The following is a 13,243-nucleotide window of genomic DNA, read 5'->3' as shown; positions in this document are numbered from 1 at the left end:
CAGTAACGAATAACGTAACGCGTTTCTTTTCGAAAAAGTAGTGAGTAACGGTAGTGCACTACAAAATAAAAGTAACTTCCCCACCTATGCCCCGGTGTGGACAGGTATTGTCATGGTGCTACACCTTGATTCAGACGACACTGAGCTCGTTATCCAGTACGTTGATGAGATTCAGCGTACCCTTCGTAAATTCGATCATGCAAATGTCCGCTACAGACACGAACAGTCGATGGCACCACATCGTCTTTCCACTCCGGCGGTCCGATTGCTTTGTGGCATCAAAAGCTGTCCGTCTCGTCACTGGGAACCATGAGACATTGGATACCAGGCGAATATTGACGTAAATTAGGGCAACCAACTATCCAACATCGTCTCGGCATGCCGACGAAAACCACAGGATGCGACTATACGACTGCGATAGACTGCGACCGTCGCGCGGAAGCTGCCGTCATGGAGATTTCCACTGCCGATGAACGCATACGCGGGATCCTACGGCGCATGCTCCTGGCGGGATCCTTCGGCCGGCTCGGCAACACGTCATCGTGACGTGTTGCCGAGCCGGCCGTGGTCCCATCATGGAGGAAGGAAACACAAGGACCGGTCCCGACAGTTTTCTATCGGGACGAGCGTAGCCGGCATCGCATTGCATTTTGGGATGCTCCTGTCTACCACGTGACCCTCCAGACAGCATGGCGCCAGCAGAGCAGACGACGCGAGCTGTAGTTGTGTCACAGTTCAGATGGCAGTGTTACGTTGAACGCGTGCTTGCACTTTATTTCTGAGTGTTCGAATGTTTACTGTTCTATTAGAAGACCAGTCACAGTGTGCAAACGCAAAAGGAGTACGCGGAACCAGAAACATCACGTGTGGCAACGGTTACTGCCAACGTATGTACGTTCTTTGATTAAGTGGTAAGAATGCCGTACTCAAAATACCATTAATCAGATTTGTACAAAACAGAAGATATGAAATGAATCTGCGGCACAGGTTGAGGTCCCAAATGAACAAGATGACTCGAACACACACGGGTGACTAAAACAACTTACCGTGTACTTACGAACAAAGCGCGTTCCCGTGACAGAGCTGCTTCCAGTTCAACGAGAGCCGCAGCCGGGACAGCAACACATTACCATACGTCGTTTCTACGATGGTGCTCACATTTTCACAATAAATTACTTTCAAAAAGCTAAATCATGCGGAGAGCAGCGCGAGAAAAAAAGCCCTGTAAAACCGAAACTTTAGAGGGGATCACGTGGTGGACAGGAAGCAATGCCGATTTTGACTCGAGCGACCGCTAGAGGGTGGCTACGCTAGTCTGGGGCGAAGAGCCCCTCCTTGTGTTTCCTTCATCGATGGGTCCCGTCAAGTTGCCCGCTGTGTCTCCGCTCGGCAGCTCGCCACGGCGCGGCGCCAGCTGTACTCCGTTCGCCGCTCCGTTTAAATTCGCTCCCGAGAATACTCCTCGCGTGATGAAGGATTTTGGTTCTAGACTCGGAAAAAGGTTTTCTTTCTGATGAAAACGAGAAAAAATAATTTCATAGTCCCTTTAACGTATTTAAGAAAATTTTAGTAAACTTTTTGTTTATCGGTAATTGCCGTTCGGTTTTAACAACGTCTGACAACACAACAGCGCATGTTCACGTAATTATACTGCACACACTGATGATAACTTCTAAAGGCGTTTGACAAAATCGTTTCCAAAACTGCACCCGTCAGGGCAAAATGGCAAATTTCATCAACTTCGGCTCTTAATATCATATGAAATAAAAATGCATACCTTGACCACATCACACCATACAAAACATACAGACATGACACATATGACATACGCCACACATCATGATACACGAACACAGCCGTTATTCGCGAATCTCTCGGGGAACGTATGAGACGCGTCTGAACGCCTCCAGAGATGAGGCGCAACTGACGGCGGCTCAAGCAGGCTCCAACAGCTCCCCATAGAGGCCAGAGTTTGAGATAATTAACACAACGTTGGGCACATAACAATGAGAGTGCAACGTTGTAGATTTATGCATAGCCAGTCGGCCAATCAGGAGACTTAACGTTTGGATGACCTTTCGATCGGTTCTGGCTACCATCGAGTTCTAGTGGATTTGACGCCTGCAGCAGAGACTTTTGGCTAAAAGGAACGTTTTATTCACACAAAGCACTGATTCAAAGATCTGATACATGGGTGCGCTGCGAATACAAAGTCCACTGCGTTGTTGACCGTTGCGTGCTATCCAGTGTTGTACGTAGCGCCGTTACTAGTAGCGCCGCTACCGTATCCGTTACTTTTTTCGGTAGCGGAGTAGAGATCGGGCTACTTTTTTAAACGGGTAACGAAAGAAGTACTTCCGCTACAAATTTGCGGTAGCGCAATCTTTGAGCGCTACCGCTACATTCCGAGCTGGGCTTCGCGACAACTCGACTTCGACCTATCATCAAGCCTCCTCTCTGCCTGCCTTCGATCAAGCTGCCCGATATCACACAACTCATTCTGCGAAGACCGGGCAAATAGCCGAAAGGAGGGCACAGAGGCCGTTGTCTTACAAAGAGGAAGTGTCCTCCACGTGTTCCCTATTTGGGATGAACCTTCTTGAAGATTTGGTGCATTGTCGGAGTTGTCTGCAAACTGACGTCACTCCATTCTGGAGCCGTCCTCGCTAGGTCTGAGTCATGACATTCCACATGACATTGCACCACGTACGCTTTGGTGCTTGACAGTTGCCATTTCTTGTCCGCTGCAATGGAGGGACCATGGCCTGCTACAGTACAAAACAGTAGCGTGGTGTTCAGATGTCTACTATGCGCTTCGGTGGGAAAGCTTTATCTGTGCGTCAAGGAAGTCAACGTCCAATTTGAAAAAGCACACCATGATATGTTTACTAACTTCTCGTTCCGGGCAATCCGAGTTCTTTTTGTGACAAAGCTGTTGAGCCTTTTATCGGTAGACTTGCTTTGTGCTTTATTTGCTTTAGAGGAAGAGAAAAAGATATGCAGGATACCGGGTAGGCTTTAGTAAATCTGTAAAAAAACGGTTTTCAAAATTTTAGCCTTCAGGCAACCTACGTGTAACCTCCATTGGACGTCGATTTATTATTTATTTTATTATCTATTATTTTAAGACGTTTGAAGTACGTCATCAACGATACTGTTTCTTTCCTAAAAAGTAGCGCATGAAGTATCGCGTTACTTTTTACGGGTAACGGTAGCGGTATTCCGCTATTTTTAGGTACGTGTAACGATATCGGGATTTCGTTACTTTTTGCTCAGGTAGCGCGTATCGGTATTGCGCTACCTTTATCGGGTAGCGGGTACAATACTGGACTACCATCTTATGATGAGCATCTTGGAGTTGGAGTTGGACGGACTAAAATGAGCATCTTCTTTCGCTGCTTGCAGAGCGGAGAGCGCTTGTGTGGCCCATAATCCTGTCTTTGTTGTCAGCCCGCGAAATCCGACGGCGCCCGAACGTGTTCTTCACTCTTCAATCGCTCCAACTCACGAAGCATTCCAGTTCCACAGTTGATAGACTGTTGCTATGATGGCATGACTTGACATAATGATATCGGAGATATGTAGCCCAGAGGAATAGGAAGAGACGTGCTCTTTGCTTGACAGCAGATATATGTGCCACTGGAAGTCCAAGCAAATTCAGAGTTCATGTTAGCGTTAGCGCACATCCCCCAAGTGTACTGCAGCCATAGAAACAGAACAGCACGAAGTGGCTAAAACTTAAGAATCATGTCTCTCAATGAGAACTATCACATGAGATGGCACAAAATACATTATGCCTTAAGTCATATAGATATGCATTTCCGACTTCAATCGACAGATAGTCCTATCCAAATTTGTGGACATTCTGAACCTTGTGAGGTGCAGTGATCTTGGCTTAGCTGGTGCAGCGGAGGCAGTGAGCCCTGTTGCGGTCGTCGCATCTTGTTAGCCACTTTCTCGAGCTGCATCCCACTGCCCTTGCAAGAGCTGCTCCTTATGCTCGTACTGTCCTCTGTTCCGGACCTACGCGTAACGTCGAATATATACGATTGTAGTTTCCACACATATGAGTAAACGTATAAAAGAGCGCAAGTTGAGATAAACATGCTTTCTCAGATTATTGCGGTCTGGAGTCACAAACAGCAAAAAAATAAATCGACGCAGTCGCGAACGCCGCGTACTGTAAATGAATTTCTCGTTGCAACATTCACAGACGCGACAACGTCATTCCATGTCTCTCAACGGGGCTTCACCAATGCTTCCCCCAACAGGGCAATGTCATCACATACTGTAAATGTCTTTCGAGTGACCGTTGGTCGCACATGATTAGCCTTGACCGGAGAACCAGTGGACGACGCCATATTTGCTCCGGTGCGCCTTGCATTGCAAGCCCGGCTACTGACCGGGTTCCGTTGAGCGCGCTACTTTCCACTGTTCACTCTGCAGTTAGTTCGACGTCATGACCGATCGTATCGGAGCGCAGCGCGTGGTATACAATAGTCTCTATTTTGTTGTGTTTCCAATATCTCTCTGTGTTCTTGTTCCGCACGACACGGAGTACTGTTTACCTGTTGCGAGAAATGAAACTAAACAACTCAAATCAACGCCCATACATAGCTCCACATCTGCTTTTCGTATGAGCCCTGTTGTTAATATTGCTTACTATCACGGTGCTATGCCTTTCGCCAAACGTTGAAAAGTACACGCACAGATACAAAAACGTTGAATAGGTTCTGAGATACTAGAAGGGAAGTGCATAATTTTTCATTAGATTTAGTGAAGCTTAACCTGTGAGACTATGGTCGAAATCGAGGAGAATCACAGGATATGTCTGCCTGAATGGCAAGAAAATTTAATAAAACGTAAGAAAAAACTGTTTTCCTCCCCGCTGTGTTCGACGTTTCCTATTTCATTGATTATGTTTCTAATTTTCTTTCTCTTCGAGAATCATGTGACAGATATTTGTTCGAGAGAGGAAGAGCGTGTTCGTTCCCCATGTCGGCGTGCTGTAACCAGGGCCGCGGAGTTGCCGCAGTTGGAATTATACCAGATTTATCAGAGTCTGGAATGGAATTGAAATGGAATGGCGGAAACTGTCCTAGGAACGGAATGGGAATGGAACTAGGATTTTTTTTGTGGCAGGAATGGAATTGGAATGGAATGGTCTGGGTGCTCCGGTGGTAGTTGTTAACCCATTCGTTTCCAATTGGCCTTCGCGCCCTTTGCACACACCACTACATTTGCACAGGTGTCAAGAGCGAAATAATATTGTTGAATGTTCGACATGTTTAAAGGGGCTTTCCTTCTCAGTGCAGCGTCAGCAGACGTAGAATGAATATTTTCCACAGCTTCGCATATGATGACAGCACAGCGAAATTGGTTATCAGAGACCTCTTTCCAGCACCTCATGTTTGTGAACCGGAACACAAGATATCCCTGATCAGCAAGATTGCTGACATGTCCGAATTAAAAAAAAGTTTATCATCACAATTAGTAGTGTATCGATGTTGTTGTGATGTTAGGAACCTCACCGCACCTTGTCTTTCTGCTTTTTTCGTGCTGAGTAATACTAACCTCCTCTAACACTGCTGGGGTAGCCAGTACAGTTATAAGTCCTTGTTTTAATGCGTTAGCATTAGGAGTGTCACAGTGGAAAAGTTTTATGTATGTGTGTATAAGATGGTGAAGCGTCTCCGAGGCTGAGGTATAAGTGGAGATGTAAAGGGGAGATAAGAGGGCAAATGTAAGTGAAGGTAAATGATATGAAATTGAAGTGGTTTAAGATAATTAAGAGTAAGATGTAAGAGTAATTAAGGGTAATTAGAGAAAATTAACAGAAATTAAAGCAGGAAAGTTGAGTTTAACGGTAATGAATGTAAGATATATGTAACGAAGAGAAAGATTAAAGGGTCTCTGACCAGAAGCTGGAGAGCCTTTTCCGCAGTGGCTACCGATAGAATACACAAAAGCAACTTCACATACGAAAATGCATGCCTCAACACCTCGTAGTTTTCGTAAACTCGAATTTTGAACATCGCGGTTCACGCCGACGCTGGCACACCTAGCGTCAAACCAAGAAAACGTACGCATATATAGAAAACTCATCTGGTCATCCCAGTGGGATGACGTCAATCGCCCATGCAATCAGCGCGCAGAATGCCGTCACGTGATCGAGCACTACAACAACTACTTTCAGCAAGAACCAACATTGTTACGCCGATATACTGTTGTCACAATGTCCGGAAATAAAAAGTATGTATATACTTCGAAATCTACGACCTGTTTTATGACTGCGATAATCCAATTAGCGACTTCCGTGAAAGAGGAGCTACGAGGCTACGAGCTACGACGACTTTCGGGATCCAGCGCGCAATTTCACTGCGTTAGCGTAGTGTGTGTATTTCCAAGTTTTCTTTATTTATATCTTTTGGAACAACGACCAATTTATCGAGGTACAGCCCTTACTTCATTTGACGTGCCTCGGTTGTGTCGTCAAAGCGAGATTTCTCGGCGGGCATTCAGTTCCGTACGATACTGCGCGTTCAACCGCAGCGGCAGGATAATACCGCGGCGGATTTTGCCAATCATATTTGAAGAATGCAGACTATGCGACGGACCCCTCAGTTTGAGTACAAAGAACCTCCGCCTACAGCAGTCCGCAGTGCTTTCCTTGAATCTATCTTCCAAGACTGTTGCATCTGGACGTGACGAGGTTAGTGTCTTCTGTATAATTTATACAGTGATTACTCTCCTTGGGAGAATTACGTTGTGGCATGCAGATGTTAGGAGACCATTTACGCAACAAAGAAAAATACGGATTAAAGAAAATTGAAGTTTACGCATAATCAAAAGATTACTGTACAATTCTGAGTGTTGTTGAATGCAGCCATGCCAATGCAGTAAGCAACATTCACAGTACGTAAAATGAAGCTGTGTATTCAGCATCTAGATGTAACATAACAATTGTCACAGCAGTGTGCACCAATGTAGTTCATGACTTCCTTGGACAAGATGTGGAACCAAATGTTGGAAATACAAGGCAGGGATCAGGTACAAGTTTTCTTCTATTTGTTTTCCTTATAATATGCAGCATACTGCACATAGTAAAGAATGGTTCTGGATTCTAAGCCAACGCAGTTGAAATCCTTAGTTTACCCCAAGCTGTACTATTGTTGTCTAATCTGGGGAAACACCAAAGAGGGCAACTACGATAAAATTGCAGTGCACAAAAAAAGAAAGAAAGAATGCCTGGTATACGACAACCATGTCTACAGGCTGTCTACAGGTGCAATGTGCTGGACCCTCGTTGCAAAGAGGCCCAGCAGGGGTGCCACTACAATCCATCCATCCAGCCCCTCAGCTTTCAAGACATGTAAAATACAGTAGACAAAGCGTTCACTTGGAAATCAGACATTTACACAAAATTGCCTTGCAAATTCAGGATCTTTTAGCGCCATCCCAAACACTTGCCATTACGGTATGAAATCTATCACTGTACCACCTTACAAGGTTCCACTGCTACGGACCAACTACAAAAATCAGCAGAAACTGTTCCTCTTCCGAACAATTTTTTTCAGCTGATTGGAAATGGCCTTCCTGTGTCCAGTTTCAAAACAGAGTTACACAAACTTGTTGAAGTGTTATTAGAGACATTCCACTCTGTTATGTATTTTTGTGTGTGTGTGTGAAAATGTGGACAGCTCGGTGCATTTGTGTATTTTATTTATGTGGTTGTGATTTGCTGTATACTCGTAATGGTAATATCTCAGTTATCGCATTTACATGGCTTTTTTTTAACAATGTTAGGGTGATGACTTCATGGAAGTGGAAGGAACAGGAGAGGAAGAAATCTGGCAATAGTCATGACAGTTGTCCGTCAGGTACGGGACCAATTTCTTTTATAAATGTGGTATATAGCGTGAAGTTGTTACTAACCAAAAGTTTTTTGTTCCCTTTAAAGGAATCTACAGGTGGTGAGCATGCGTAAGGAATTGACATATCTCAGTACAACTTAGACCTGCCTGTTGCACATGAGATGTGTGACTCTACTTACACACACAAGCTTCTGCAGGTTCGATGCATGTATATTTTGAAACATGAAAGACAGAGTGCTAAAAATATATCTGAGGTGAAAAATTGAGCAGTTCAGTGCAGTAATTCTATAGATTTATTTTCAGCATTTTGGGAAAAATATAGTGATGGCAAGATTACCTGTGTTGTACTGCCAGACCATCTGCCGTTGGAGTTCCATGTCCCAGTTATTATATATAATAGCTGTTTGAGGCTATTACATATTTATTATGCAAGTTTTGTGCCTGTGAGTTCCTGTAAATGTGCTCTGCGTTGATCATACTGGACAGAGAGCTATGTCTGTATAATAACAGTGACTAATGTTCTCCTGCCCATAAACCTATTCCTAGGGTACATCTGCACCCTTGGAAGTCACTGGAGAGGCGTGTTAGCTTAGCTCAATTGGTAAGGGCCCTGGATCGGTAATACAGAAGATGTGGGTTCAAGTCCTACTACTGGCTAACCTTTCCAGTGACTGCCTTCTTTCATCGTTCATTTCTTAGGCACTTGATGCTTTGTATGTATTTGCCTTTTCTATGTGTTCCAGTCTCAGAACATCAACTGCCATGTTCAAAAGAAGTGGAATATGCCTCTGCAATCTGGAACCCATCCCAACATCTCTTAATCGACAAAGTAGAATTTGTACAGAACCGCACGGTTTGTTGCTCGTGATTATCATCCTTTTTCCAGCGTCTCAGCCATTAAAGCCAAACTCTTTCTTACTCCTTTGATTACCAGATGAAAGGTATCACGCCTGGCATTCTTTCATAAGTTATATTACAGTCACACTCCTCCCCACCCCACTTACTGTCAATCCCCTCACAAGTTACTTCCAAGACTTGATGACTCACACAAAGTACTTGCACAAAGTACCTACACAAACAAAAAAATTCCTCTACTCTCCGCACCAGCTGATGGTGTCAAACTGGAATGACGTTCCTGCCCACAAAGCATCAGAACAAAATGTATCGTCATTTATTTCCAAGTGCTATGATCGTTTTCAGATCGAATGAATTTCTTTGTGGTGAGTGAACGAATTTTGTTTGCATCAGTTTGGTATTTTTCTTTTTTGGATAAAAAACCTCCTGCATTTATGTAAATCCCTTCACAAGGTTGTTTAAGTAAACAAATGAAATGAATAACATCGTGATACTTTCATAGTTGGAGCATTTTTAATGCATATTTTAAAACAATGGCTGCTAAAAATGTGTCGGACACCGTTACAAAGGCTGCCGTCTGTATCAGGTGAATCATGATTTTTCCTAGAAGCCCAATAATGTATAACGCTGCATCACATATGCTATTTTGGAGCAATCTCTGCATTTATGTAAATCCCTTTACAAGGGTGTTTAAGTAAACAAATGAAATGAAGAACTTCGTGATACTTTCATAGTTGGAGCATTTTTAATACATATTTTAAAACAGTGGCTGCTAAAAATGTGTCAGACACCGTTACAAAGGCTGCCGTCTGTATCAGGTGAATCATGATTTTTCCCAGAAGCCCAATAATGTATAACGCTGCATCACATATGCTATTTTGGAGCAATCTCTGCAGACATATTATGAAGATATTATCTGAGTGCCACAATAAACTATATGAACCACATTTCATGTTACATCATCTTCGACTACAACATGCCTATTTGAGTATTTGAGCAGCCCAAGATACAAAGCTTGGTTCCTCAAGGTCTACATCCTACTCGAACTGGGTGTGCACTTTGCACACAAAAGGAAAATTGAGAATGAAAAAATGGCTAGGAAGCAAGCGAACTGGGGTTTTACATCATGCATAGAAGATTGAGGTTTTTGATAGTCCACTTGTGTAGTGAGCACTTCTGGAGGACTGAGAGCAGGAACCGAGGTCACACACAGGGTAACCTGCATAACAGTCTGATTTACTTCCACATAACGATCATTAAAATACTTGAGGTGCTTAAACAATACTATTTGGGTGCTATCAGACAGTAAGAGTTCGAACACTTACGACATATTGACTGAATGGGTGGACAAAAGGATGCGTCAGAACAGGATTGGATTTGTGTCTGTGGTGGAATTGAGAGCCCAATGTAATTCTTACTAGGCGGAGCAGGGTGGTGATGAGATGGTGCTTTGTGTCAGGGGTCAGCACAGTGGTTTATCCAGAATCCCAAGCATGGAGGAGTGTTGAAAAAAGTTCGGAGGGATGGGGGGGGGGGGGTCATTATTATAGTTGCATCATTACCGACATGTGTCTACAGCTGAAATTGCAAGGGCACCCCCTGTAGGGGGTACTTCCACCTAGTACCTTGGGTATTTAAAGCATGTAGTAGTTACTATGGGAAAGGCTTTGCGTATCCTGTTCACCGCGCAGACTGGTATAACGATTCTCTTGTTTTTTTCAAGTCTGTGCAACATCCATCTCACGAACTGTTGGTATGTAGTGTACATATCTATTTCCTGTATGAGACACGCAAGCTTTGAACAAAGCTAAAGCTAGTAGGACGCCGAATATTAATTCACCTGCACTCTTTCTGAATATGTGACGAACAATAACGAAAAGTTCAGAAAAACTATTTTGTATTGAAACCAACCAGCATGATTGTGCACGAGACACGTACGCTTCTTACTTGTGAATATGAGCGCTAGGTTCGTGCTGCCCTCGAAGTTCTAAATATGCTACTTTAAGAGCAGCTCCTTGCAACATAAGCACTCGACTTCTTTCGGCATTATTATGCAATGAACCACTCCGGCCCCTTTACACGGCACCGTCAAACATGAAATTTACACAAACTGTTCATGTGCTTCATCGTGATCGATGCTGAAAGCTCATCTAACAGTCTGTCGTTGGAACTTCCTCTTCATGCTGAAGTCGATTCGCGGCTCAACATTTCAAAAGCAAGGCCTCCATACTCTGCTGCACGTAGCAGGTGCCTCTCAGCTGCTGAAAGGTAGCTGAAAAGCTGACTTGTCGACTCCGCTGTGCTTCCGCGTCCATATTGAAAAAGCACCCAGCAATACGGAAGTTGCGGAAACCTCCCGAACTTCCGGTGGGGACTTTCCACCAATAAACGTCGCGGGCGTTTGACGTCATACACATGGGAAAACCACTGCATAATAGCTAGAGTTTTGCGCTGATCGCACGAGTTGAGGGCAGAAATCGAAACCGCTTTTCGGCTCCTTGTTTGGAATAGTTGGCGGCTCCGCAGAGACGAAACGTTTCAGTTGTAACTTGGAGGCACCATGTAGGTTCGTTATCCATACAAACAAAGACATTGACCAGGTTCTGGTCAGAGACCCTTTAAACAACATTAAATTACCGAAGGTAACCGCAGGTTATCGGAGATAATTTGGAAGGTTATCAGAATAACCAAAGACATTACATAAAGAGACTGGACATATTACAAAAAAGAGTGGTTCATGCAGTCTGTAACCAATCTTTGCTCCTTCCTACAGTCCTCTCTCCGTCTGTCCACATCTGTACGCCGCCCATAGCCACAGTTGCTTCGCGACGCTAACACGCAATAAAAAAAAAGAATCAAATAACCAATCTTTCGAGGCACATACAATAATTATTTAACAAGTTAGGTATAATCTCAATAACACAATTGTATGAATACAGATTTATTGCAATGATGAAGTTTTCCGAGAACCCTTCAGTTCAATGGATACATGATGTATCTCAGTTAACAAAAAACAAAAACAAAAAAAACACGATAAAATGATCGAAACACGGCGTTCCTCCTGGAAAGCTCTTCTGGAAGGTCTCCTGGAAGTTCCACCTGGAAAGTTCCTCTCCCTCGGACATCATATGGCGTATGTACACTTCGGCATAGACTCCCAATGCTACTAAATAAATAAAAAAATTTCTTTGAGCATCCGGAGCTGATTAAGATATTTAAGAAGCATTTTCCCATGTACTAGGTCAAGAACGGGCTGATATGGGTAATATGTTGATACTTTGCTGTTATTTTAATTCGATATTTCATTTTCCTTTCATAGTATCCCATGTACCTCAATGCTACCTCTTGTCAGAGACTCTGATCGGTATTGTGGTGTAGTTTTTGTAGTCTACAATGCAAATGTTGTGTTTCATGGTACGTGTTTTGTTGTTGTCACTTTGCGGCACATGGTCTTCATGTATGTGTAACGTATACTGTACTTGATCCTGTATATTTTCGTCATAACACTTTTAAATTTACAATGTTAGCGCTGCCCCTGCCATGTACCTAGCGGTCCCCGGATGCCTTCAAGCTACAGATCAGTAGCTTTTTACCCTGGGATCCATATTTTTATAACTACATCAATCAGTCAACCAATCCTCGTTCTTTTCTTTTTTATTGATGGATTTAAAGGAATGGAATGGGGTGTCCGAGCCATTCCAGGAGGGGGAATGACCACACCTTTCATCCGAGAAATTGAGAGGAATGGAATTGGAATGGAAAGGGTGACCCCATTCCGTAACAGCAGACCGGATATCAGGAGGACCTAGGTTCCAGTCCTAGCCTCAGCACCAGTTTCCCGAGTTATTTCAATTTCAGGAAGTACATGTGTTGAAGTTAGTCGAATATGTCGGTGTTACTCCTTCTCATGGCAGTGGGCGCCCATATGAGTCCCCCCCCCCTCGCCCTCTGGATTAGTTTTCTTCCCATCAGCCCAACAAATGGATGACGTCATAACATTATTCATGCTGGATGCACTTTTTGATGTCCACAACATATACTTTTCGCCGGTGATTTGGAATCGCGCAGTCACTTGCGCTCCTCAGCGCACTGGCGTCACGCTTACCTTTCACGGCTCAATCACAAATTGATGCGCAAGTACGAGAAGAGGTCTTGCTTAAACGTGGTTTGCTGTAGGGCTTGTGGGATATACGAGACACGCCAAATAAGACGCGGTAATCTTCAACCCTGCTTTTATGCATGCAAATTTGCACCCCCGTCGAGTAGGTTGGAAATGCATCTACTTATTTACTTCTTCAATTACCATTCCCGCTTATGGATATTAAGCGAGCTTCCGTAGCTTCACATGTAGGCTACAGAAAATTAGTAGAGTGCTGCATGACTGCGGGACCCGCCGGTGACCCGTACATTACTGCGGGTGCGGGTTCAGATTTATGGGGTTGTGCGGGTAGCGGGGAGGTAGTGGGTGGCACTCTTGACTCCGGAGCGGGTAGCGGTTCGGACGCGGGTCAAAA

General features: G+C 44.0%; 1 protein-coding gene across 1 annotated transcript in view; it reads left to right on the top strand.

Annotated features, from left to right (window-relative positions):
* The window catches only part of LOC135398565 (uncharacterized), a 168,598-nt gene that overhangs the window by 17,209 nt on the left and 138,146 nt on the right, over positions 1-13,243 (top strand). The gene's annotated exons all lie outside the window — the stretch shown is intronic.

The sequence above is a fragment of the Ornithodoros turicata genome, chromosome 6, assembly GCF_037126465.1.
Source record: "Ornithodoros turicata isolate Travis chromosome 6, ASM3712646v1, whole genome shotgun sequence".
Classification (NCBI taxonomy): Eukaryota; Metazoa; Arthropoda; class Arachnida; order Ixodida; family Argasidae; genus Ornithodoros; species Ornithodoros turicata.
Note: the sequence above shows the minus strand (reverse complement) of the source record. Positions and strands in the feature narration are given on the sequence as shown.